Here is a 27666-nt window from a genome sequence, read left to right on the forward strand (position 1 = left end):
TTTCCTCTTGCATATATTTATAATTATTTTAGAGAAATTGACCAAAAACAGTGTAGACGTAAAACTAGCGCGAGATAGAAAAACCGCACGTGGGATTTCTAATTTTAATATTCAGGTTAACCCTTTAAATGAATTTTAATAAATTAAATTTAACATTGAAGTAACAATTAAACTATATATTCTATTCCAGCTAACAACAAACATTCGCGGATTCAAATCTCAATTCACGCGTCAACAACAACAATAAACAGCTATATATATTTATTAAAAGATAAAAAAACTTGATCCGAAATTAAATTAAACTTTAGAGCGTGACAGTAATATAGGTCTAAGTTCTAACTAGCAATTTAAAATAAAGAATCTCACTTCGAATGCAATTGGAGAGAGGTAGAAAAATGAGTTATAAAAGAAAGAGCCTGAAAAACTACATAATATTAACCCGGACCTCGGCATGAGGCGGCTGATGGCTAACCCTCGGCCGGCCGGTCTTATAGTATATATAAAAGAGTCACGATAAGGAAAGCGAATAAATTGAATCATTAATCATAAGAAAGAAAGATTCAGATCCTGAGATTGGTGCTGTTGCTAGTAGAATCTAAGGCACAATAACCTCTCCCCAATTTCGCGACTTTTTAAACAACCACACCGCCAATGCCGAACTGGTTGCCACCAACCACTCTTTGTACAAAGAAACCAACATCAATCGTACAACTACTAACTTTTTACATCAAAAGTAAATTAGATTCAAGTATTAAAAATAGTTTATGTAATACTTTATATTTCTCTTGGTTTCTTTTTCAGTTTAATTTATTTTGAGACGATGTATGATAGAGTGAGAGAGAGGGAGGGAGAGAGGGAGAGAGAGAGAGGGAGGACAATAATAATTCCTTCAAACGAGAAACGCAATCATAGAAACTAAATTGAAAAGCAACGTACACCTATTTCAGGTACGCCGTGAAAGAAAAAAAGGTATAAAAATAATAATAAAAAAAGTAATTATTATTTAAGCCACGCCCATCAAAAATAACAATAATACAATCCGGGTGCCAAAAACGTTATTAACACGCTTCACGAGAGGAGCGAGAGAGAAACAAGATGAGCCCGACATATCAAGCTACTTCTGCGAAAACCTGACCACAGGGGCCTCTATCGTATCTGTATTGTAGTTCATATGAAACAGAATTAAGTTAGACTACCGCGCCATCTTTGTTTAAAAGTTTCTCCTCTAAACCGGCAAAGAAATGAGGTGAGTTTTACATCGTTACTTAAGTACATTTAAGTGTTTATACGCACCACAGTATAGGACATGTTCCATGTTAATCACAAATCCCTCACCAGATGACTCCCCCCCTTTTTGAGAAACACCCCCACAAAAGATCAACCTCCACCATAGTCCCATACTTCTACCGTAGATTATAACGTTATGAACTTATGATTTACTGAAATTAAAATGCTGAGCACACCTACTACTCCGCGCGTAATTTAAACCTAACTTCCACCACCAATTCTAAATATAGGAAGATTCTGATTCTCTTAAATCAAAGCTTGAGCCAATAACACTTTGGAATGGAACTGAAATAAACCAATCTACCTCCCTCCCTATCCCCGCCTGCCTGTTGGACTCTCGTCAAGCTAACTTCCTACACGCTCTACCGATAATGATATTTTCAAGCGAAAATAATATTGACTTAAATTCTAAGAGATATATATCGTGCGGTGATGAGCTTTCCTCGGCGTTTACTTTTCAGCTCTCGCTGCTGAATATGGTATGGGCATTGGGCAGGCGTTCGTTCGTTCGTTCGAATTTATCGCGCGTCGGCCTATATTTTAGTTTTTCCTCCACAAAAAATCATTTAAGTTTTAGATTGAATGTTAGTAGGTGGGATGGAGGAGAAAGTTAGAAATGGAGATAGAGTTTTACCCGAATGAGGATGCTAGAGTTTACTTTTGGGCAACCTCTTCCTCCTACGATATTGGTGCCCAAAGATAATTTATCGAAGTAAAACACTCCAAAGACACTTGCAGTAATAATTTCGCTCAGAATTTTCACGTGTAGTTTCACTAACTTTGTATTGTCACTAATATCTAATTGTTCAACATTTTATAAACCCTAGTTTCTCCAGTACTATCAAGAGTAAATGTAAATAACAGGAAGTTGAACAATAATACTTCGAATATGTGTAGCTAACTATAGTTTCGCTCAGCTTTTACGCAGACACGATCTCGTTCTCTAGTATCAAGAGCAAATAGAAACAATGGAAAGTTGAGCTTAACACTACGTCACCTACATTTTCATCACTGTAATACTTCGAATCTGATGTATAGCTAGCTATAGTTTTGTTCAGCTTTTACGCAGACACGATCTCGTTCTCTAGTATCAAGAGCAAATAGAAACAATGGAAAGTTTAGCTTAACACTACGTCACCTACATTTTCATCACTGTAATACTTCGAATCTGATGTATAGCTAGCTATAGTTTTGTTCAGCTTTTACGCAGACACGATCTCGTTCTCTAGTTTCAAGAGCAAATAGAAACAATGGAAAGTTGAGCTTAACACTACGTCACCTACATTTTCATCACTGTAATACTTCGAATCTGATGTATAGCTAGCTATAGTTTTGTTCAGCTTTTACGCAGACAGGATCTCGTTCTCTAGTATCAAGAGCAAATAGAAACAATTAAAAGTTGAGCTTAACACTACGTCACCTACATTTTCATCACTTAATACTTCGAATCTGATGTATAGCTAGCTATAGTTTTGTTCAGCTTTTACGCAGACAGGATCTCGTTCTCTAGTATCAAGAGCAAATAGAAACAATGGAAAGTTGAGCTTAACACTACGTCACCTACATTTTCATCACTGTAATACTTCGAATCTGATGTATAGCTAGCTATAGTTTTGTTCAGCTTTTACGCAGACACGTTCTCGTTCATATAGTATCAAGAGCAAATAGAAACAATGAAAAGTTAAACTTAACACTGCGTCACCTACATTTTCCTCCCTGCCTATACGTTTCTACATTTTGTAAGTACCATTTGCCTTTGCTTGCATCTACTACAGGGACGTAATAGCGTTGAGAACCGAACGTCCCATGTACGGAACCATTTTTACCTTAACCAATTATCTTCTGATAAAACAAACTGCGCCCCGTTTACCAAAAAGTTATTAGATGGAGACTAGTAGCGAGTTCGAAGGGCTTCAACGGACAGTGTAGTGTTGAGAATTTCCGTACCCTAAAAAGTTAAGGGGGTATAAAGGATGGCAGATATATTCAAGATTGGAGACGGACGCCAGAGAGAGAGATAGGGGGCGCGAGATGAGATGAAGGCGCGCGAGTGCAAGCGGGGGCGGTAGCCCCCTGGAAAACCTACCACCGCGCACCGACCGGCAAACGCAAGACGCGTGGATAGCAATTTTGGAAATGTACAAGTATACAAACAGGCATCTATGTGACCGCGTTCAATTTTAATTTCGAGGCGCAGATTGGAAACGGGGATAGGGGGGGGGGTAAAAAGAGAGTTGAAGGGGGAGGGGGCTATACACATCCCCTTTTCCGAAATCGCAGTCGAGAGTTTAGATCATGACGTTGCCAAAAACTTCAAAAAACCAATCCCAGAGGTCGCTTTAACGCGGAATACAGAAAGTGTACTAGGCCAAGCACACACACACACACACACACACAGAGTACTACAGTAACTCGGCTCTCACTGGCGCTCGCTGGCGCTTTTCTTGTATATAAAGCGAAAAGAGCTTTTAGGGGGGCAAAAATTCAATCACGGGTTTGTAATTACGCCTCCGAAAAAGGGTGGGGGCGTGATGCGGGACCGTGAGAGGGGGGGAAGGAAGCAAGGTTAGCGCTAGACGTAGTTTCATTTCTCCCTTTTCTCATTTCGTCCCCCTCCCTACCACCTTTTTGCCACCACCAAAAACTCGTCTCCTCTCTTTTACCCCCCCCCCTTCTCTCCCGCCATTCAATTTCCTTCCCCCTTCCACTGGCGTCTGCAAAACGGGTGCGTTCGGATTGGTTAAACGGTATTTAATAGCTTATTTCTAGCACTTCTTAGTTTTCCTTTGTTTTTTTGGTTTATTTTTTTTTCTTGGGGGAAAGGGGTATTTTAATTTATGTTAATACTTGGGCGTATATAGTAACTTCGTATTAAATTTCTGGTCATGAAATATGACGTTATTTATAAATTGATATGAAACGTAAAAATTGGTTTAAGGCGTTTGGACCCAACTGTGACTCTTAAATTAACATAGCCCTTTTCATTATCCGTGAAAATAAAAAATATTTAGATATAGGGCAATAGATGTACTTCGATTTATTTTCAAAAATTAAAATTAAATACGCTTAGTGGAGCGGAATGAATATGATATTGGAAATTGTATTGAGTAAATTTTTTTGGAATTTTTTAATTTTTGGTAGCAATCGTTATTGAATTTTACGTACGTTACGTTTGGCTGGATAGCTTTTGAAATATTACGCTTTATTACGGTAACGTTTTTAAATATGAAATACCAAAATTAAACCTCAAAATTAAAAAAAATAAATAAATGAATGAATATAAATTAATTTTTATTTATTTATTATTTATTTATTAGGAAACTTTGAGTAATAGTGTTTGGACTTTACGCTTCAGATCCTAAATGAAAATTTTGACTATTTCATTTCCAGTCAAAGGTATCGAAAAATAAATAAGTAACCCTGAAAAACACTTGCTAAACACGTTATACCCAATTTACTCTAAAATTAATACTAGAAAAGTTGACTTCACGTAACCATTTTTCAATTCCTCAACTTAGAGTAGTACTCAATTAACAGTCAACAAAAATAGCAAACAATTTAATTTGATCAGATCAAGGCGATAAAAGCCATTTAGCTCACAGAAAAACCCGCAATAAATAAATTGCGTATTAATCAATATATAATCAAAAAGCAATTTGCGTCTAGTGTGGTCTTTTCAAGGGGGATTAAGCGGGGGAGTCTTGTGACCGAGTCGAAACTAATTTGCGAATGACTGAGTCACCACCGTAAGCATCGACCCCCTCGGACAAGGGAAGCAACCACCAGAAGAAAAACCAATTATAATATTATATAGCTTGGTGGTGCATACGAAAAATATAGCGAATTTAATTGCCTAAATTCTATTTCAATAAAATGTGGCTAACCTTCCCGGATTGTGGGGTGCAACGGACTTTAGAGCAAGCGTTCTCTATAACCTCATTTAATAATTTAACCCTTTTCAAAAAAATGGGGAGGTGAACCAGGGTCTACTGTTTTGACTACCTTGTTTTATTAAATCAGAACATCCGAAGGGTATGTGGCAAAACAAAGAATTCAAAGTTATGGCTTCAAACAGAAGGACTTGGTACAGGTCGTTCGCCCAGTGTTGCCAGGACGTTTGCGAGTCAATATATTGTACAGAGAGTTTTCAGTTTGACTGAGTACTTAGCCAACTTCACTCAAAACATAGGGCCTGACAACACTGTACCCGAGAAATGCAGGGGGAGGAGGTTTCTGTAGCCCATCGCACTTTATAATAATAAACACTGATCAAAATAGACTTTTATTAAATTTTAATTAATGTCACCCATTTCAATGTGATCGCGACTAAATTTCTCTTCCTCCCCCCCCCCCCAAATTCATTTCATGCCCCCCCTCTCCTATTCTCGTCCGGGGGTCCCCCGGTTCTTTCGTTGCCAATTCCCGAGCCCCATCTGAAAACTTAACTCCCCCCAAACCAATCTCCCGTCCATTTTGGGCCCGCGCTCGGCAAAAGAGAGAGAGAGAGAAAGAGAGTGAGTGAGGGCACCATTTAATTATATTTTCCCGCCACACGAATCATGTAGAATTGTAGATGGTGCACTGTGCCTTGCCTAGCATGGCCTGGCCTTACATTACAAGCAGCCTGATTCTAATAACTATTCGGTATAGGATGGACCTGACGAATAAAAGAAGACTTCAGTTCTCCTTGGTGCGGGATACGAAAATTGGGGAATATAAAAAAGCTATTTTTTGAGAGAGAAAGAGAGGAGAGAGCGCCCGAGAGATGGGGCCCTAATCTGAACGTAATTTACCCGGCTAGGAATATTCTATTTCCTTTTCTTTATTATATTAGTTTCTATTTCTTTTTAGGGTTGGTCCTTTTTCTTAACTATTTTTTATTTATTCTATAAAAATACCCCACGTGTCTGATCTGAGTTTGACACGTGACTTGAAATAATATTGGTAACCATGGTTTGATTTATTAAATAATTATTCGCTTTGATAAAATTCGTAATACATGATTAGTCCATAGCTCCTCCCACAAAATACGCCTACAGATACGTTGAGTGAAAAAGGAATGGATACAATTATTCCTAGTAGCTGTATTTATTACTGGTAAAATTCGTCATGTACATAATGATTAGTCCATAGCTCCTCCCACAAAACCTCCTAGATAAGTTGAGTGAAAACGGATTGGATACACAATTATTCCTAGTAGCTGTATTTATTCCTGGTAAAACTCGTGATTTAACTAGCTCCTCCCACAAAACACGCCTACAAATACGTTGAGTGAAACCGGAATGGATACGTAATTATTCCTGGCAACTATATGCGTTCCCGGTTAAACTTCTATAAAACTTTCTTAACTATCTTTAAAAATACGTTTAACACTTTCACCCCAACCCAAACACGGTTGCAGTTGCAGTTGAGACAGTTAAACGTTTCACACTCTTATTAAAAAGATATCTTCTAATCTAGAATGAATTGCTTTGCCAGCACCCGATCCAGTACTGTTATCCTCTTTCTCGCTCTATAAAAACAGTCTCTTTTTTCTGTCACTCGTAAAGAAAAACCTAGTAAATGAAAAAAAAAAAAGAGGAAGAAAAGGAAAAAGGCTCTTCTGCCGAAAAGGAAACTGTAAAATAGATTGCTATTAGTCTTAACTTCTTTATTGCTAGTGACTAAGAACATGTAGGCACGGAGTAACGGGGGGGGGGGACCCGAGCTATATAGAGTAGATATCGTCGTAAAGGTGTAGTAGTAGTAGCGAAAGTAACAATTAACTATAAGTATGACACTTTCCTTCATTGTAAGTATTAGTAATGCCTTGTTCCATAAGTATGACACTCATTATGCTTCGTAATGCTATGGACTTACAGCTCGAGTTAGTTCAAGAACGACGGAAGCGAGAATTAATTGGCTATGCACTCTGTGGTTAATTTTGTAGGACTTCCATCTCCCCCTATTTAGTAATTTGTATTAAGCCTTTGATGCAGCACCTCACCAGGCGTCGCTTTACCCTGAATCTATGACCCACCTACTTCAATCACTTCATGACAAGCTCCAGTTTCTAAGTTACCAGTGACAAACTTATGGAAGGAACAAATCTTATGCTTATATTTTCTTGGGCATAAAATCATCATTATTGCATAAAAAAGGGGTTAGAATAACCCTCAAATTTGCATCTATAATTATTACTTTATAATAACTAGCAGCCTTAATCTTCTGCAATTACCCAAGCGAATTTAAAACTATTATTTATCGATTAAACCATTTTTAGGAGTTAATGAATGACTTAAACCTAAGAAAATATTTCCTTGAAATTCCCACGTTTACTTAAAAATGAAATGGACAAGTTAATTTATAGGGACTCCTCTAAAATATTCATATTACTCCATACCCATTAGCTCTCCCTGCCTTCTATAAGAATTTTTTAACTAAACAAACTGATTGACAGATATCATGTTTTGAACCGAAAAAAACATCTTCATTAACGTGTCATACTTATCAATTAAGTTACTTATATTACTAGTGAAAGAATAGAGCTTTTCTCTTCTGGTTTATCGATTGGTCGATGGATGGCGCTTCGATTACGATTCCTTAATCAATTTCCTAACGTCGGGACTTAAGGTCAATAAACAATCGGCAGTAATTAACGATTAGACCTTATCTGTATTTGCGCCGCCTATTCTATTTGGGCGAAATTAGATTTTCAAATAAGGAATTTTCCTCGGGAACGTGATAATGGTAAAGCTCTCAGACGACGATAATTAAAATATATGGGATTGATTAATACTTCTAATAATCAAAGTTTGCCTATATTTTTATTATTATATTGGTTTAAGGCTTACGTAGATATTGGGGGGAGGAGAAAATAATTAATTTGCATTATCAAGGATTTAGTCTGATTTTTATTATTTTTTTTATATATTTATTTTGCCAGACAAGTTGAGTTGAGAACTTACTAATTGGGTTATTTCATTTATGGTGGGTGGTTGCTATTTAAATTGATTAACGTTATCAGCAATTTGCGCAACGAATTAGTTAATTTCATCGTACGAGGGGGGGGGAAATTGCGTTTTCTCTAATTAATTTTAATCATCGTTGTTTAGTTACTGACTCACGTTCTATTTTAAATCCAAACTTTGTCAATTCCAGGAGGAAGGTGCAGATATTATTCATTTTTTCAAATAACTAACTATTAAACTAGAAAATTTGAATATGATAAGTCACTTACGTGAAGATAAACGTTACAACGCGATAGTGTCGACCAAAACCACGTGTGGTGCAACTCCTAATCCATATTAAACATTTACACTTGTTTCGAAGTCTAATCCGTATCTTTTCGGCAACCAGGAAACCATATTTCAATTGATTGTAGAGCAATTTCAATTACGATAAACGTTGCGATAAATTAAAACGAATATTTAGATTTGGAACTTTCCATGCAGCATGTGGTTTTTTAAAAGGTCTAATCCACAAAACAACTGCCTCTATTCTTAAATTAAGAGTAAAACTATAAAATTTATGGCTTACTATCTTACGTTACGTAACGCATGATGCACACGTGTATCACACGCGCCAATTCCGACATACATATCCCGTTAAAGGCTCGACAGTGACACTAACCACGCACTGTACGCGAGAGCGCAAAAACAGACAACCTCTCCCGACCGTGGTTAGAGGTAGACTGAAGCCAGTGCCTTGCCTAGCCTACATCCAAACGCGATCGTAGTTCGAGACCGTTATAAGTCTCAAAGTAATCTACCTCCGGCCACGGCGAACGGAAAAAAAAATATTGAGGCGTAAAAAAAGATCACGCACGCGCAAAAGATCAGTGACGTCATCGTTTAACGCAAAAAAAAAGAGAGAGGAGCAGGGATGAGTAAAGCGCGCGGGACAATTTAAACGTGATTAGGATCCACGCGGGAACGAACTACACCCACCTCTACATCTACACCTACACCCGTCGCGCAGTATGTTTCGTGATATTATGGGTTTGCGTTTCCGGGACTAAAATTTTAGGAAATTTTATATTTAAAGCAACGTAGTAATCACAAATTTTCACATACATTCCTCTAAAGGATTTAACAATTACTAATAAACATTTTTTGGCAGTATTATAAGGAGTTTTCATCTGGCAAGGTTAAAGGTTAGGTTATAGATTAGGAAACCACAAGTTTTAATGAGAGAGTATTTTGTTTATAAACGATCATTTAATTTAAACATAATTCACGGGACTCTTATTTATTAAACACCAACCTGGGTAAAATTTCATGCCGGGGTTAAACTTTATTGAGTGAGTAAGATTTTTAGTTTGGAATGACGCGTTGATGGGACGAAATGTTGAATGGGGAAAAAAGAAAGGCCCAAAAGAAAAAAATAATAATATTAAAAAAATCTCGGGATATTTTTTAAAGGGAGGGAGAGAGAGAGAGTATGGTATGGAGTCTAGATATAAAGGGGTGGTGGGTTAGTTCCATCGGGATTGGAAGATGGGTGGAAGTTATCATTGGCAAGTGGATCTAAAAAAGAACTAGGCGCGAGGCGAGCGGAGCTGGCTGGTTGGGATAGATTCCACGTTCTTCTTTCTACCAGATAGAAAACGAAAACTGGGTGGGGGTCGACATACAGGAGGGGGGATAGAAGGGAGAAGAGGCGATACTCAATTCCATTTGTGCAATGAGATGTTCATCGATTTTTGGCAGTTTCTCTTCCTAGCCTTCAACTTCCTTTCCTTTCCTTCCATCTCTCTCTCTCTCTCGCTCCCTTCCGAACTTTTGCCTCGTTTCGGGGGCCCACCCTAGAGTCCATTCTGCTCGCCCGAAACGATAGGTCCGTGTGTAATAATATCATAGATGTAATATAAAAGCGATCTTTTTCTCTCTCTCTCTTCTATATATATATGTGTATATACATAGAGAGACAGGGTACCGATATATACATGTATATACATTGATAGCCAATATGTCGTAACTGACGTAATAATTCATTAAAATAAATTATTTCTTTTTGTTTCTCATATTTATTTATGTTAATTTACGTATTTAAAAAATAACATGTAATTAAGTTAATTAAAATGGGGCTAAATTAGCGCTACGCTTCTGGAATGGAACCCTTTCTTTCCTTGATTGGTCCGGACCATTCATGCGTGAAATAATTTATGTTAAATTGAAATATACGCCATTTAATTTAAGGTTTTTAATTTCTGTATTTTCAGTTTTTATTAGTACCATCTCCTCGCGTATTATGATGAAGCAAGGTCAGATTAAGATTCTAGAGAAGTATATCAACTTATCAAGGTCATTTCAAACTGACCACAATTGGAATTAAGCTTTAGAAGAATTCCTTCAATTTGACAGTTAGGTTTTGCTTATTGTCTTTAATATTACAAGTCCAAAATCATGGTCGAAACAATTTTCAAAATATAAAAGACAAGTTATAACGTTATTACACTCAACTTTACCAATACCCTGGTACTATCTTTACCCCCTTTTGCCTACCGTTCGTAATTCGATGATACTACGATACCATATCCTGGCCATGGAAGGGCCAGCCAAACCAATTTTTTGGTGGTAAATTATAAATTTCGTTTTGTTCATGATGGTTCCTTCATTCTCCTACCACCACTCTCTTAGTCATAGGCTCCGTGTCATGTGAAAATTGAAAGATGGGTGTACAGAGTTTTTTTCATAGAGTATGAGAATATGGTATTATATCGTGTAAGGTGGCATAGTGGTATTTTCGTATAGGGGGGGGGAGAGAATGGTATATACACTTGGGGTGGTAATAATACGCTATTGAACAGCGACTCAGAGCAGAGGAACGGGGGAATTTATTAGATTGATTCATGATGTATTTTGGAGCCAGGGATGCTGGGATGAGAGAGAGAGATGAATGGGGATGCCAGTAATTTGATTGGATGCTGATCAAAGTGACGTGACGTGTGGTAAAGTTGAAACTGACAGAATGGATGGCATCTTGATCGTCGTTCATTGTTTGATGGAAACGATTTAAATTAGGTCGTATTCGTACATTTTTTAGTTGAAAGTTTTAAATTGTTAAAATTCATTTTTTTTATTTTTTTTTAAAGGGAATGCAGACAAAAACCAATACCAAGCTCAGCCCGCTTTATCTAGAAGGTTGAAATTTTGCGGGGACATTATTCTTAAGTAGTAGGTACTATCCACGAAAGATTTTTCCAATCCACCGCCATTTTTTGGCGGCCAAAAATGTAAAATACCTTTATGGAATAATTTCGGTGCACTTCAAAAGATTTCTTTAATATTTAGTACACTGGCTACCTATATCCTATAGACGGGTTTTATGGAAAGCTTTTGGGGTTAAATTTCCCGCCGCCATTTTTTAAAATGGCCACCCGAAAACTGAAGCAACGCCGGGTGCCTTTGCTACAAATTATAGGTATTAAACTAAAATACAGTTCTCTATATTCGATTTAAAGTGCTTTAATCCCCAATTCAAATCTTTTCTATTTACTTTTCGCTAAGTCCCTCCCCATAAAACAAAACACCAATCTATACGATAACATTGCAAATATCCAACCTCTTACAAGCACCACATATACTACAAATCACCTATACGCTACATGTATAAAACGTGATTAAATCCCCTATGATAATAATAATAATAAAAAAAAATGCGTGTATCACTAGAAAAACAAAGAGTAACTCGAATGCCGAGTTTAATACTTGGAAACAAATTAGGTAGGGTACATCTACGCGTATCAATTTCTAATTTGGAATATGAAACTATATTAGGGACGCGTGTTTGAGAACAATTCAAAGCGGTTGCTGCTATAAACGCAACACGCAACTTCCAAAGCAATCACGTTCAAGGATTTTAGAAATGACAATGTACCCCATTAGGGTTTTGGCGCGTATAGCTCGCAATCAGTAGAAGTCAGAAGTTGAATAATCCGAAACAACCAATGAACGTATAGTTCAAACCACATCACCTAGGAAGCTCTTATTACAAAATAATTAGCATTTAATTAGAATTAAATGCTAATTAGCATTAGAATTAAAAACGATGACTATTGCCTCGCCATGTTTAGAGGCGTCTGCTAGATAGAACCCCTTACGCCTATGGGATTGGTTGAAGCTACCTCGTGCTGGTTCTGGCTAGTAGACGCATAGCCATGTTTAGAGGCTTCTGCTAGATAGAACCCCTTACCCATACGGGATTGGTTGAAGCTACCTCGTGCTGGTTCTGGCTAGTAGACGCATAGCCATGTTTAGAGGCTTCTGCTAGATAGAACCCCTTACCCATACGGGATTGGTTGAAGCTACCTCGTGCTGGTTCTGGCTAGTAGACGCATAGCCATGTTTAGAAGCTTCTGCTAGATAGAACCCCTTACCCATACGGGATTGGTTGAAGCTATCTCGTGCGGGTTCTAACTAGCAGACACCTCTAAACATGGCGAGGCAGTACTCAGCCAAATGCTAAATACTTTTAAATAAGAGAATTTATTTTTTTAATATTTCCCCTTCTCTTTCTAGAAAAAAAGGCCATTATTTAAGCCAATCCCGTGCGCGTTCTGGCTAGCAGACGCCTCTAAACTGACTACTGAGTTAGCTAAATGCTATTTAGAAAAAGGCCGTTCTTTTAAGGTATTATGTTATGTTGCCTGAACCCCTCCTTTAAAACAACAGTTGATGTAGTAAAAGTAGTTGTAGGCCTAGTAGTACCCGCGGATACCACGAAAAACGGCTCACAACCTCAAATTAATCAATTTCAGTTGACGTAAAGACTCCTAATAGAAGCTTGTTGGACTAATAGAGACGCCACAGAGTATACGCCTGCATGCATGCATACACTGGCCTTTACTCTTTGCTTAGAGTTAATTAAAGGACCAAAATTTCTGTTGACCAAAATTACGGATCGGATGGTGTCGTAAGCCAAAATTTCTCTCCTCTCATGCACGTCTTTAAGCTTATAGAGAAGAGAAGCCATACAGTTTATAAGTAAATCTAATTAAAAATAGGCATAAAAATATATACATATAGCTTATAACGACTATCCCATCGTAAAGTGTTAATAGTTAAATGGATAAACGAGATTAAAGTCAAAAACAGTAGTAAGTGCCCGTCATATTTGTTACTTAATATATTGCAACACATTTTCTATACAATAGTCTATTCTCAAAACTATTTTAAATTATCTATCTTAATATTCTAATCAAATTTCAATTAAAAGTAAATATATACTTCATCGCTTCCCATATTTTTTTCTAATATTAATTATAAACCCACCAAAGTAACCGGTAATACAATAAAATAAAATTAAATTGTTTGAAGCATACGTATTAAGTAATTAAACAGTCGGTTAGTGGCCATTAAAAATTCGTAAATTGATCTCAAGGCTTCAGATGCGATATTTCAATAACCCAGTTGCGTAAATTAAATTCCAGAGTCTCCCGAAAACGGAACGGGTTCCCGAAGAGGTTCCTATAGCTGCTACATTTATCTATCTGTTAGCCGACGCCGCTAACGCCACCACAGCGAGAACCCAATTTATTTTACCAATTAAGTCAGCACTCGATCGAATACGATTAGACATACGTGGCAGGTGGAAAATGGAATCAAAAATTGAAACTAGTTTCAATGGCTAGCAAATACTTACAAGAGATATAAAATAAATTTCCCTGCTTGGCCAAGTACTAATGACAAATTTTGTCGAAGACGAATTTATTGAGCCACCCCCTCTCTTTTCGACCGAAAGCTCGAGCCACCCCCTCTCTTTTCGACCGAAAGCTCGAGCCACCCCCTCTCTTTTCGACCGAAAGCTCGAGCCACCCCCTCTCTTTTCGACCGAAAGCTCGAGCCACCCCCTCTTTTTCGACCGAAAGCCCGAGTCCCCCCCCTCTTTTTCCGACCGAAAGCTCGAGCCCCCCTCTTTGTACTCGATATAAATATATTACGAGTAGTAAAGTATATTAATAAAAATAAATAAGATGCAACTTCGTCAAAATATAAAAACTAACACCTAATTTTAAAATAGCACAAGGTCCTAAGGAAGAAAGTTGCCTGAAGAATAATTTTTGCCGGCATCTTCCCAATAATTTAAAAGAGAAGATAAAATAAGCTATAGGTACGTACATCCATCGCAATTTTCTATTAATTTGAAACTAGTTTTTATAACAAGTTGTCCGGGCACCTGGTTGTTATTTAATTAAAAGAGGAAACTTGAATTAATTGAAGAAAGAAATAAAAACTATACCACGCCATTTCCTCAACCCACTTAATGTATTCGCACTTAAGTTTTAAAATTAATTTTTTAAATCCCCTACAAGAGTTATTTATGACTCGAGTAAATTCTAACTAAACTGAAATAACTTTTAAACTTGAATCAATTGCCGAAATATAGTCTTCCTGAATGGTTTCGAGATTCTTGGAATAATTCGAGTATTGATTAATTGCTTTTTTGAATATACAGGGTGTCTTAAAAAGGGTAATTATAGGATCAAAGTACAGTGCAATCGAGTTTGAGTCGAAAATGTAACTTCTATCGCCACTTTGCCCTAAGAACAACCGTTTACAAGTTATGTTTAGAGTGTTTTATGGATGACCCCTTAATGAAATGAGGATTGAATTTCAGTTTTTTTAAATTAAATTTAAGAGGTCATCCTTATAGCCTTTTTGTAACACCCTGTATACTATAATACGTTTCTAAGAGCCGATTTTAATTGAAAATCAGTACGCGTTTAGGATCTTTAACCTTCGAAGAAAATTAAATAAAATTTCATCTTTGTTAAATGGATATTCAAGTTTTCATTAATATAACCGCACAAGGAAATACTACAAACTTAAAAAAAAATAAAAAACTAATTGAATTAAACGGGGAATTTTCAAGTTTCATTGAATGGAAAATTTTGCGTTACGTACAGGGTGTTTCTGATAAATTAATGGAAGTCAAAATGAGTGTGAAAGTGTCGAAGAACATGCGTAAGGTCTAAAACATTTATTTAAAAGATATGGGCTCAAAAAACACTGCCCAATAAAAATACTAAGTAGTTATTTAAAATGTACAGGTATTGTTCAGCTAATTAATCAAAATTAACCTATATTGTGTTTACTGGTCAAATATAACGTAATATGAATAATTTTGAAGCTGACAAATAACGTAATATGAATAATTTTGAAGCTGACAAATAACGTAATATGAATAATTTTGAAGCTGACAAATAACGTAATATGAATAATTTTGAAGCTGACAAACAAACAAACTCTAATAAAAACCTTTGACACACTAAAAAAAAATAAATTAATTAATTTCCAATTCAAATTAGTTCACCAGCTAGCACAACCTCGAAGTAAAAGCACAACCCGGTGGTTCGATATATTAACAAATTTGATGTTGATTAATTATTTCCATTTTAATCTTTTATTTCCAAGGAAGGATATTGAGGCCAAAAATTAATTAATTTTCAAAACGTAATTATAAAATCTATTAATTTCGTAGTACGTATTAAATCAATCCAAAGAAAAAGAATAAAAAAAAAACCCCCATAATAATAATAAGAGAGCCGGTGGGAGGGAGAGAAGGAAAACACCGTACTGGAATGGGTTAGGATATAAAAGTGTGGAGCGCCTAGAAAAATATTGATTAAAACTGCTAGCGCGGGAGTTCAATACCTCGATAAATTAAACGGCAAAAAGGATAGGGAGGGAAGGGGAGATTGTTGGGGAGGGGGGGCAACAATATCTCATACGTTACAAACCCTAATTACCGACTGGGCTTAGTCGAAAGACCGCGGCGACCAGAGGAGAGTCGGCGGACAAGTGTGTCGTATCAGAAGTCAATGACACGAAGTTCAATTTTGATTATTTGATTATTTATTTAATAAATTAATTTATTATCGATTCTTCTAATAATTAATAATGAGACTAATCTGCATAGGGAATTACCTCCGTATGATTTCAAAATTCAAATTAGATTGGGAGACTGGGAGTTTTATAGGTAATTTGAAATTTGCACCTTCGACCAATGACGTAACGACCTCGTGCCAAGTCTTCTTCTCAAAGAAATTTACGTTGCACGTGCGCTCTCTGTCACATCGCGCGCAATTTTTTAATTTCAAATTTCGCGCTAAATTTCATTCGACACGTGACTGACGTGAGTTTTGTTAACAATAAGGCAAGGCAGGACGTTACGCCATTTGTCGAAGGTGCAAATTTCAAATTATCTATGAAATCTTAAACTAATTTAACCATTAAACACAAAAACCTTAAAAATTATGTCAAAATATGACATCCGGAGAAATGGAGAGCTCTATTACAGGTCTCTTTTACTTTTTAAAATGAGCTTCTAATTCGTAAATAGATAATATATTTAACCCAAGTCCACGTACGCATCCCTGATAATAAGGACTTAAGTATAATGTTTTTTAGTCTTATAAAGCCTCTTTAATTCTACTCCCTCGCATAACGTGGCGCTGGTTAGGTTACCCCCCCCCCTTTCATCCCCTTGCTATCCCCCCTAGTGAGCCCGGTTTTCGCTTTTGTCTAAAACCCCGAAGCAGCTGTTGCCTTTTCAAGGAAATTTCCAACGTCTCTGCCCCCCTCCCTCTTATGTAAGCCTCTGCCCCCCCCAAGCTTGTGTCCACGCTTGGCTGGTTGTTTCTATTTGACGACCTTCATCCCCCCCCCTTTACTTCACATTGAAACCCCCCACTGGCTATTATGAAAATTTCGGACGGAGAGGTTATACGATGATGGTCTCATGGACATAGTGCTGTATGGATGGCAAGCTTGAGGACCTTACCAGCGTCAACCTTTGGGATTTTAAAATCGTTATTAACGTTTCCTAAGTTACTTCAAAAACGTTTTCAAAAAACCATTCGGTAGGTTAAAATCGTGAAAATTAATTTATCTAATGATTTAACGAGAGGTTCTTAACCATTCGTGGTAATTGAACGAGAAATTTCACTTTTAAAGACATTATATGATGATTTAATTTTCATGGATTTATCCAAGAGTTCAAGGGACTTCCAGAAGACACTGTTTGTTGTTCCACGATAAGGATACCGAGCTTTGCGTTCAGAGTCCTCATATATGCATAGTTTTCAGACTGGTGGGATTGATACCATTTACACCAGGAGACCAGGTGCTGCACTTTGTCCTCTAAGTAGCCTGGATAGGCTGGTCCTCCAAGTGTAAATGATATCAATCCTCCTAGTTCGAGAACGATGTTTATCCTTCAATATCCCTTTAAAAATCTTGTCGAGGGGCTGTTAACTTCGTTGCAGTATCCATAGAACCATACTGCAAACTCATAATGAGATAGTTGGCACAAGCGATCCCGGGCTTTCTCTTAACTCCAGTCTCTTCAATTTCGGTTTTGGGGAGTGGGTGGGAAATGGGGGGGGGGCAAGAACGGGGGTGGGATTGCTTGGTTTAGAGCCAAATTATAATGATTGGATGATTTGTGCGAGAGAAAAGAGTGGCGGCTCTAGCTCGACTGCTCGAGCTCATGTCGGACCTATTATTATCTAAGAACTAATTAAGTTAATGACGTTGGTTTTTATCGATAATTGCGTTTTTCCGTCACCCCCCCCTCCTCCCCTGCATCAGCACCACCCTTTGCCATTCCCGCCCAAAAGCCTTACCCGCTTTTACAACTGTAATACTTTTTTTTTTAATCATTGGGCGCTGGCATTGGCGCGTTCTTGAAATACGCCACAGATGGCGACAAATAATTTTAATGGCGGTATACTGGGAATTTTCCCGCGCTTTCTCTAAACACGAGGGGTCCAACATAACGCGCGGAATAAATACTTTTATAAACGGATGTAGTCACAATGCTACGGAAAATTGTAGAGAAAAGCAGACGAAGTGTAAGGTATTGGGCTCCCCCTGTTGAACGACAACGTAAAATGTCACAAATTCACAATGTTGCTATTGAAGACACTTAGCAAGTTATAATGGTAACAACATACGCTCCCCCTGTTGAACAAAAAGGCCTAATTTTATTTTATCAAGGGGTTGTACCAAAGTTTTGATAACAGACAGCGCCACTACCGTGGAAATTCAGAACTAGAGGTGACAGTAAGTTTGAAAGGAGAAGGCACTGGGCGTTACGGGCTTCTACACGATTCCCTTACTCCTAAAAACGATGCACTCTTGGTAAACTTCACGAATCGAAATAATTAAATTCTAATGTCTAACCCCACGTATTAATTCTTTTCTGCGTAACTGACTCTCCCCTCCGTTTCCATTTTTGGCTTATTGCTTGGTAGAGTAAAAGTTTCGCGCTAGTAAAGGTTTAATTAGAAAATGATGTAGGAGAAACTAAAAGGGGGAGGGAAGGAGCGAGGACAAGGGGGGGAGGGAATAGAAATCGATTTTAATTACTACTAAATTTGTTTCGAGCTAATTAAGATTGTTATTAACGTTGGAGAAAAGGAAGAACACCACACAGAGATGAAAGTGAACGGGGAGAAGTTGTAAAAAGACGGAGGGGACGGGGCGAGGGGGGTGTTAGTTTCCTAATGTTCGCCAGTTTGATTTCGGTCTAATTAAAGAGTAATAAGCCGAGCACTACCAGATCGACGACGAAAACTTTAAATTTATTTTATGGTTGTATGGCTAGTTTGGGGTGAAATGTACAAAGAAAAAAAAAACTAATAGAAAAAAGGGGAAACAATGGTCAGCAGCGTGAAATACGAATTCATGCTTTACAAACCACCATATATATAAGCTTGATGACCTCAAGGCTGAAATATTTGAATTGTTTCTCCATTAGGAGATTTACGTAACTCATAAGTTTGGGTCTACTGTGAAGGCACAGTCCATGCGGGACAATATAAGATCATACTGCAACGCCATCTTCCTTTAATCGTTTTTGCTACAATCGGACTATAGCTTTCACGTAGTCTGCTCTGTCATTCCTTTGATTAATATCTTAAGTTTATAAGATATGTTCCTTCAATAAGTTTGTCACTGGTAACTTAGAAACTGGAGCTTGTCATGAAGTGACGTAGGTTGGTCATAGATCCGAGGTAAGGCGACGCCTGTCGCCTGGTGATATAGGTGCTATCAAAGGCTCAGTACAGACTAAATAGGATGATGGACTGCAAAATTAAGCACCGAGTGTAGGACTTCAATTCGCGCCTCAACGTCGTTCTCGAACCAGCTCGAGCTGTAAGTCTCTAGAATTACGAACTGGTATAGGTAGTGTCATACTTATGGAAGGAACATATCTTATAAACTTATGTTAATATTAAAGTAAGATTGAGTAATTTTCCGTCGAAGTTAACTAACTATTCCCAAGATGAAAATATATATCATTTATAAATTACCGTCGAATGGTGTAAATTATATTTCTAATTAAAAATGTTATCTTCATTTTCTTCTTTCGATTTTAGAAGATTGCGACAGACTCTCGTATAGGACTAGGCTAGTGGGAGCGGTTCTGTTAGTTTTAATTTTTTTCTCCCTATCCATTCCTCATGAGAACATTCTATTAGAGAGGAAATAAAAGTTCATGGGTACCTCTTGACCTTTTGCAGTAATGAGAAAAATCCAAGGGAAACATATTCCGCGATATAATTGAAGTGTATAGTTATTTATATAATATAAAAGGTCCGCATTGCTCGAGGGACTTGGGAGTTGTCCCGATTCAAGTGTGTTTTTCGCTATGGCGTATATGTATAGTAAGACTATTTAGGAAAGTCGAAAAAGATCATCTCGTTTTGACGGTAAAAGCGATTAAAACTTAAGACCTTGGCCAATTAGGTTTGTTAATTGCTTTATTATAAATATCCCTTGTTAATTAAGTGAAATTAGAAAAGTAAAACTATTACACAATCGGTAACCGGAAGTTTCCTACTAAATTTGATAATTAATTTGGTTTTAAAATAATTATGAATAATCATTCAATTTAAATTTAAGAGAAGTAAATTAACATATTCATTTTAAATTAAGTAAGATTAGAAGTTCATATAGTGTAAAATTATTACACCCATTGGTAACCGTATCGTACTAAATTTTGACTATTTATTTCGGTAATTAAAATACATAATAGCAATTATAATTTAACACCTTTTTCCAATGAAGGTTTGTTGATTACTTCATTAAAACTATAAATTATTTATTATTAATTAACTAAATTTCAAAGTTCATTTAGTGAGTCACCAATACATTTATTGAATTATTAGAAATATTTCGATTGAAATAATTAAATAAAGCTAACTTATTAGTCTCAATTTACATATTATTAAAAATATTTCGATTGAAATAATTAAATAAAACTAACTTATTAGTCTCAATTTACAAATTATTAAAAATATTTCGATTGAAATAATTAAATAAAACTAACTTATTAGTCTCAATTTACATATTATTAAAAATATTTCGATTGAAATAATTAAATAAAACTAACTTATTAGTCTCAATTTACATATTATTAAAAAATTTATATAGCAACGTTAAGGCAGTCAAAATAAAACCTCTACAATCCAATAAATCTAATTAAAGTTACTGATATTATCTTTATACATCTCAATTTAAACGACATTTAATAAACCAGTTAATTTAATAAATTATTCAATGTCGAATTTGTCAAATTATATCAAAACGAGAACCGAAATCAGGAATTTTTTTAATAATACCAGCAGTAAGCATTGCACAACTGTATTATCAGACCAATATCGGATGGTGAGTTCGAAATTCGTAATATAGTCTACGATATGTATATATTTAATCATAAGTTCATAAAATGTGTTCCATAGGTATGACACTTCCTATACTTCGTAATGCTAGAGACTTACAGCTCGAGAACGACGAGAATTGAAGTCCTACACTCGGTGGTTAATTTTGCAGGACTTCCATCTAATCCTATTTAGTCTGTACTAAGCCACCTTTGACAGCGCCTCACCAGGCGTCGCTTTACCTCGAAACGTCACTTCATGACAATTTCGATGCAGTTTGTAACCAGTGACAAACTTATGAAACAATCCTATAAACTTATGATTTAATCAATGTCAAAGTGAAAACGCACGTGGTGACTTGTCCAAGGCCGCGTTATTAAAACTGTCAACCGCTTTTAATTTCGTCGTTTTACGTTGACAAGACAAGCTTAATTCAAATTAATTTAGGAAATGGATTTTATAATAAATTTAAACGTATACACAAACCGCAATTACGAGCTTTTAAACGATAATAATCCGGTTCCTTTTTTAATTAAGTTTTATAAATTAAAAAGAAACGTAGCAATTTTTATACAGCGAGCGAACGAGCGGCCGTGGGTTACTTTTGTAACGAGTTGAACCCGTTATAATAATATCCCAAAACCAAAAGAAAAAATTTTGTAAATTATTATTTCCTTTTTATTTGAAAAAAAATTTAGGACAAGAATCGTGGCGCGTGACGTCGTTTCAGGTAATAAGGATAAAATTAATCATAGTTTTAAGTAACTCATGTCACGTGGGTTATCGAGTAAATAGTGTGGGTTGGTTTTAATGTTGATTGCAATGTCAAAGATAAAGAGGGATTAGTTTTTTTTAACCAAACTGTGTTGAATCGATTACAAAGCCCCAGGTGATTTTTCTTAATTAAGGTTTTATATTTGAAGGATTAATTTCACGCGTTTGCTCGATCTTGTTTATTTTTAATCGGCAAAACCGATTATTATGTTTAATTGGATTAGATTAATTCAAAGCCGCTATGATTATAATATGATGTTGAAGTATAGTGTTACGTGTAAATTCCCTGATCGATTGTAATGTAATGTGTTGAAGTTGGGTTACTTTAACCAAACAATTGATCAATTTTAACTTCACATTGTTGATCGATATTGCACTGATCGATCGAACCGTTAATCACTGACGTCAGCGGTTACTTCAAAACTGCATAGATCGATTTTCACCTTATGTGAAGGCGCTAAGCTACAATGATCGATTCTACCGTTAGTTTGAAGTCAGGTTCAATCGATCGATTTCAACTTGTTGATCGATTCTAAAGTGAAGTCAGGCTATTTCGATATTGAACCGTTAATCACTGACGTCAGTCATGGTTACTTCAAAACTGCATAGATCGATTTTCACCCTATCTTGAAGGCGCTAAGCTACAATGATCGATTCTACCGTTACTTTGAAGTCAGGTTATTACAACACTGCACTGAACGATTCAACCGTTACACTGACGTCAGGTTACATCATTACTGCACTGAACGATTGAACCGTTACACTGACGTCAGGTTACATCATTACTGCACTGATCGATTATAATTAACCTCACTTTGAACTTGTTTGAAGTCAGGTTAGTTCAATATTACATTGATCGATTTAACTTCATATTGAAGTCAGGTTATTACAAAATTGCATTGATCGATTATATATATTGCAATGGACAAAAGCAGAGTTATAACTTTGCACAATCGTCATAATTTTTCCCACGAAAAATCGATCAATGTCTAAAACAATCGATTTAAATAACACGTGAGATCAAAGCGAAATATAAATTCACACACAATGCAGTATATAAATCCGTCACAAACTACTACTACTAAATGTCACAACTCACAAAAGAACTCAAGATTACGAACATCTATTTTTGGAACTCGGATCTAATTAGACCTAAGCAAAACAATTACTTATCGATATCCGTATGACCCCAGTTGTACCTTTACACACAATGCACCTTTACACGAAGACCAATCGATCAAGGAAAATTACAAATCGATCCATTATTACCCTGACAATTTAAAAGCGATTAGCGCAGTTCAATACGTTAGGTGCAGGCAACTCAGATCCAAAACATAGCAACTCACCTAAACCCAATAACTCATATGTTTACCTTTACTCAAATTACGTATGCAAAAGTTCATGAACAATTACATAAAGAGAGAGAGAGAGAAACGAGGGGAAAAAATTATATTTGAAATGAGGCTCCTTAAGGTTCTAATTATTATTCTTTTTTCTTCTCTTAATTCAACTCACGACGTGTCCCAAGATGCATCGCGATGCAAAGGCGTTTTTAATTTCCTGTTGAGTTAGTTTTCAGGGTTGACCCAGAAAATTTTAATTGATTGTCCGCTACTTGGGCCTCTCTGTATATTAACAACTACTTATAAATAAACTTGTAGTATAAAATTATTTCTTAAAAAAAAAATAACTTTTTATTTTTTACTCAATCTTTAGGACGAGAAAGAATAAAACTTCTAAAACTTTTAGAGTTCCAAAAACAAGTTCCGCTTACAGGTAATGGTGTCTATAATAATTTTCGCGACTAAGGGAAACAAAGCTACAGCCATGGCACGTGTAATGAAAGACCATTTAAGTTCAGTCACCTCGACGTAATTTGAGAATGAATTTGTTTCAATGACGTTGCTGTATTTGGGTTTTTTGTGACCTTGTGTTATGTAATAGGCTATTTACCTTAATTCATGTAGGTTTGCGGAACTAATTAGATGGATTTTAATTAATTTTAATTAGATGGATTACTTAATGTAATCGAGATTAATAATATAACGTAGTTCGAAAGGGCATAAAAAATAATGAATATTTCAAACTGGAACCATGTATCTATCTACAATATTAAAGAAAATACGAGCTATTAATCTAATCTTAAGCAGACGACGTTGGGCCATCAAATTCTATTGGACCACAAGTACCCCCTGACAAAGGCCTAACACGTGGGTCTCCCATAACTTAATTGCTTGTATCTTCTTAAATATTATAGATAGAAACATGGTTCCAATTTGAAATATTCATTATTTTATACGCTCTTATTGCTCAACGTTTAAAAGGACCCTAATTTAAATACTAAATTGCAATTAATGTCTAATCTAAACTTTAAACAATACGGAAACGGAATCAACTAGGAATGGACACCAACTTTTAAGGTCCATTAAATAAAACGCGATCAGAGCGAGAGAGGGGGGGATGAAAAACAAATTACGGGAAACTGGTTTCACGGCGTTATCATTCCGCCAAACAAGTTTTTCACCATTGGCTTCTTCTATCTCCCCCACCAGGCTTTCTCTATCGGAGCTGTTTTAATTTTAATTTCGGGAAGTAGGGCAGAAGCTGCCACTTTTATCAGCTCAGAGGAGAGGGGGGAAGTGGAATAAAAAGCAGCTAGCGCTGGCCAATTTAGTCGGTGTCATTTCGACCTCGCACTAAGGTGGATTTATCGCACCAATTATTTTTCTTACTGTAAAAAAAATACCCCCCACTAAAAAGTTAAAAACCCCTCCGTCGTGTACTTTAATTATTTACAGAATTAGTAGTGTTAAGGCAGCAATTGAAAGTTAATTTGCTTTTAAACTAATCAATATTTCAATTAAAGGGGTAATGAAATGATTTTAAAAAAGGTTTAGGGGTCAATAAATGTTTGGGACTCAGTATTATTTGACCTTTTCCACTCAGTTGACCCTAAGGGCACGCCCCCTTTATTTTTATTCAGACTTATCAGAATCAGAAGCAAAGAGAACCTAGCGTTGCATATAAATGTAGGTAATTAATAATAATTAGAAATAGAAAAATAAAAATATATGTTCAAAGGTTTGTAATTTTGGTACAGGTAAAAAAATGCATGGTATATTAGCCCTTTAAACAATCAGCGATCGAAGTTAGTTATTAGCAGGTTCCTTGAATGAGAACAGGATTAATTTACGAGACGCTAATTTAAAATGAGCTAATTGGATAGCTTCTGGGGGTTTTAACGGTGAAGGCTCTATAATTATTTAAACGCAGACTTTGGTCTAGTTAATTACATTAATCTTACTGACATTAATATTATATTTAAATTTAAAGAAGATCCAAAACCTGCCGCGGGTTGTTTAATTATATGCAAATTCTGACTAAGTTTAATTGCAGCCTTAGCTCACTTATTAGCGATATTAATTAGGTTATACTCTGAAGGTAATCAGTTATTTAAATATTTATTTAACAAAGTAGGAAGTTTAATTATAATCTTTAAAACGTAAATCTTACGAAAAAAAAATTGTTTTCCTTCTAAAAACTTTTCAAGGGAAGATCGGTTCCCAATTTAAAACACCATTTTCCTAAATAACCAGTAAGGAAAGTGGTAAATGGGTGATACTCCCTTTAAATTAGCAATTAAAATGCCTGAAGCGATATAATATTAACAATGTACATGGTTTTCTTAACTTTCGAAATACCGCTTTTTCTTAATTCCAAGAACCTTTATTTTAATATAATAATCCGAGGGTTTTAAAACAATATAGGGTGGTGGTTATTTAAGAAAATATTTTTTATTTGATAAAGTGGGCCTAACCGGTTCGATTAAGTGTATACTTGAATGATTTTACAATATTTCCCACTTAACCTTTAAAGGAATTTCTTAAACTTATATTCATTAAAACTTGGGGGTGCTTAAGTTTGCGTATCCAAGAAGTGATATCTAGTTTATTAGGGAGAAGATATAAGATTCCTAAGTATTCGCGGGCCATAAGTCCCAGTCCCCCCTTTTAAAATACAAAAGGAGGCCGAACTATTTCGCAGCCTCTCCTCAGTCGGAAAATACGTAATTTTAGTCATTCGCGTTGCGCTGACGTGAGTTTTCAATAACCAATGAGATGCTGGTTGAATTTGGAGGCGGGAATTATGTTCGGACTGTAGATAAAGCTGGAAATGTGTGGCGAATTTATACCTTCTCCCTAATAAACTAGATATCACTTCTTGGCAGATATCTTTCAACATACCAACACTCCAATTAAACACGTTTACATATCCCTAGCAATTAATGATTAATGAAGCGTAGAAATACCTCAAAATATACTAAGTTCGAACAAGGCTTCAAAAATTACGTAATTTCATCATAGGCATTTATAGGGGGATCGTCAAAAAGGCGCCAAACATGACATGGGACCCAAAGCATTCACTATATAACAGACAGGGGACCCAAGTGAAATTCTTACTGGAAAGTGCATCAAACCGATTGATTTTGTTTGAAGAATAAAAAAACAAAAAAAAAACAGAAAACAATCCAGTAAAGAAAAGAAAAGAAAAGACAGAGAAAGAAAAACAATTTTTCTCATACTTTTTCTTCCTGCTTTCAAAGTAAGGATTACAAAAAATATCGGGTGATGGTTTGAGTGGGCTTCTTGTATATTGTACCTTTAATAAAGCAAAGTGAGACTTCATACCCTTACCTATAATAATCTAAAAAGGTCTAGAAACTAGTTGGGGAAGAGGCAAGGAACCAAGCAAAGTCTATACCCAATCTCGCTGATAGCTCGTGGTTTGTTTTTAGGCGAATTGAATCTCCCATATACATTATAAAAGGGGGGGGGTTTCGGGATTGGGGGGGGGAAGGGTCCCGGGCAGTAAGGCGACGACGATATGTTCAGGTTAAAAGTATTGTAAGTCAATATTTGAATGAAGTTTCCGATAATTATTCAATGGGTTTCAAAAAGGGTTGGTAGAACCCAAAGTACAGCAGTGGGATTATTCTATGGGGAAATCATTTTAAGTCGAAAGTGTTAATTAAATTTCTATGATATTTTGTTGTCCGAGCCATCGTAAACAATATACGATTGAATTGTTTTACGGATGGCCCCTTGAGTTTAATTAATAAAATTTATTTAAAAAATGCTAATTTAATTAAGGGGTCATCCCCAAAACAATCTAATCATAAGTTGTTTACTGTGTCCCTTCGGATAAAATGCCATCCCAAAAGAAACTAACTGTACTTAGTTAGGCTCTACCACCATTTATAGCCGCCATTTTCCAAGATGGCCACGTATTTGAATCTGGAAAATAACATTATTAGGGATAACTAAAGTACCAGCTTATGTGGTAAAACAAAACGGTTTGGGCCATCAACAATTAGTTGTTCAGTCTATGATCTTAGCTGAAAACACGTTAATTACAACTTAAGATGGCGTACAACTAACTAATAAAGTTATTAACGTTTTCCGATACAACTAAACGTTTAATCGCAGGATAAAACAGACGTAAGTAACAGTTCATCAGCTCTGAATGCGCCGCGCCTATGGTCACGTAAGTGAAAATGATCTATAATATCCGTTATCAAAGCGGAGATATTCCTAAAAGAAATCTCACATTTCAAAGATACGATATTTTGATCCTGCTTTTCTTTCTATCAACTACGTTAGCATTAGAAAATAGAGAGCGAGAGAGAGCCAGTACGGAGGCATATATACGAAATTTTCCATCAGAATGATTGGTTGACCGTATCTTCGCTTTTGCCTGGACTCTAGCCGAGCTAGAGTTCCCGGGTTTCGGCACCAAAAACGTAAAATGCTGTTACTTTATAGTATTTCCTATATATATATATATATATATAATAGTCGCGAGACTACAATGAACTTCAATTCGCCTAATGCGTCCCATATAGAGGATTAGGACCATCCCCCTATTTCCAACTCCCCCCCCCCTTTACTTACAAC

At 36.2% G+C, this 27666-nt stretch overlaps 1 protein-coding gene and 2 long non-coding RNA genes across 4 annotated transcripts in view; 2 read left to right on the plus strand and 1 right to left on the minus strand.

Moving 5' to 3' along the window:
• The window catches only part of LOC149690501 (uncharacterized), a 148064-nt gene that overhangs the window by 73407 nt on the left and 46991 nt on the right, over positions 1-27666 (minus strand). The window contains exon 1 of one of the 2 annotated variants that reach the window (XM_089870089.1): positions 8507-9027. The exons of the other annotated variant lie outside the window; for it this stretch is intronic. The gene's annotated coding sequence lies outside the window, so the exon portion shown is untranslated. Of the gene's footprint in view, positions 1-8506; positions 9028-27666 lie in introns of those variants that run through there. 2 annotated transcript variants of the gene reach the window in all.
• LOC149690502 (uncharacterized) overlaps positions 1-27666 on the plus strand; it is a 285407-nt gene that overhangs the window by 62444 nt on the left and 195297 nt on the right. The gene's annotated exons all lie outside the window — the stretch shown is intronic.
• On the plus strand, positions 7-1757 carry LOC149690503 (uncharacterized). Its single transcript, XR_016383753.1, has 4 exons — positions 7-115; positions 191-733; positions 802-947; positions 1009-1757. It is a non-coding gene; the product is annotated as an uncharacterized LOC149690503 (long non-coding RNA).

The sequence above is a fragment of the Phalangium opilio genome, unplaced genomic scaffold (assembly GCF_054372755.1).
Source record: "Phalangium opilio isolate 3A_F unplaced genomic scaffold, DU_Popi_V2 ptg000031l_1, whole genome shotgun sequence".
Taxonomy (NCBI): Eukaryota; Metazoa; Arthropoda; class Arachnida; order Opiliones; family Phalangiidae; genus Phalangium; species Phalangium opilio.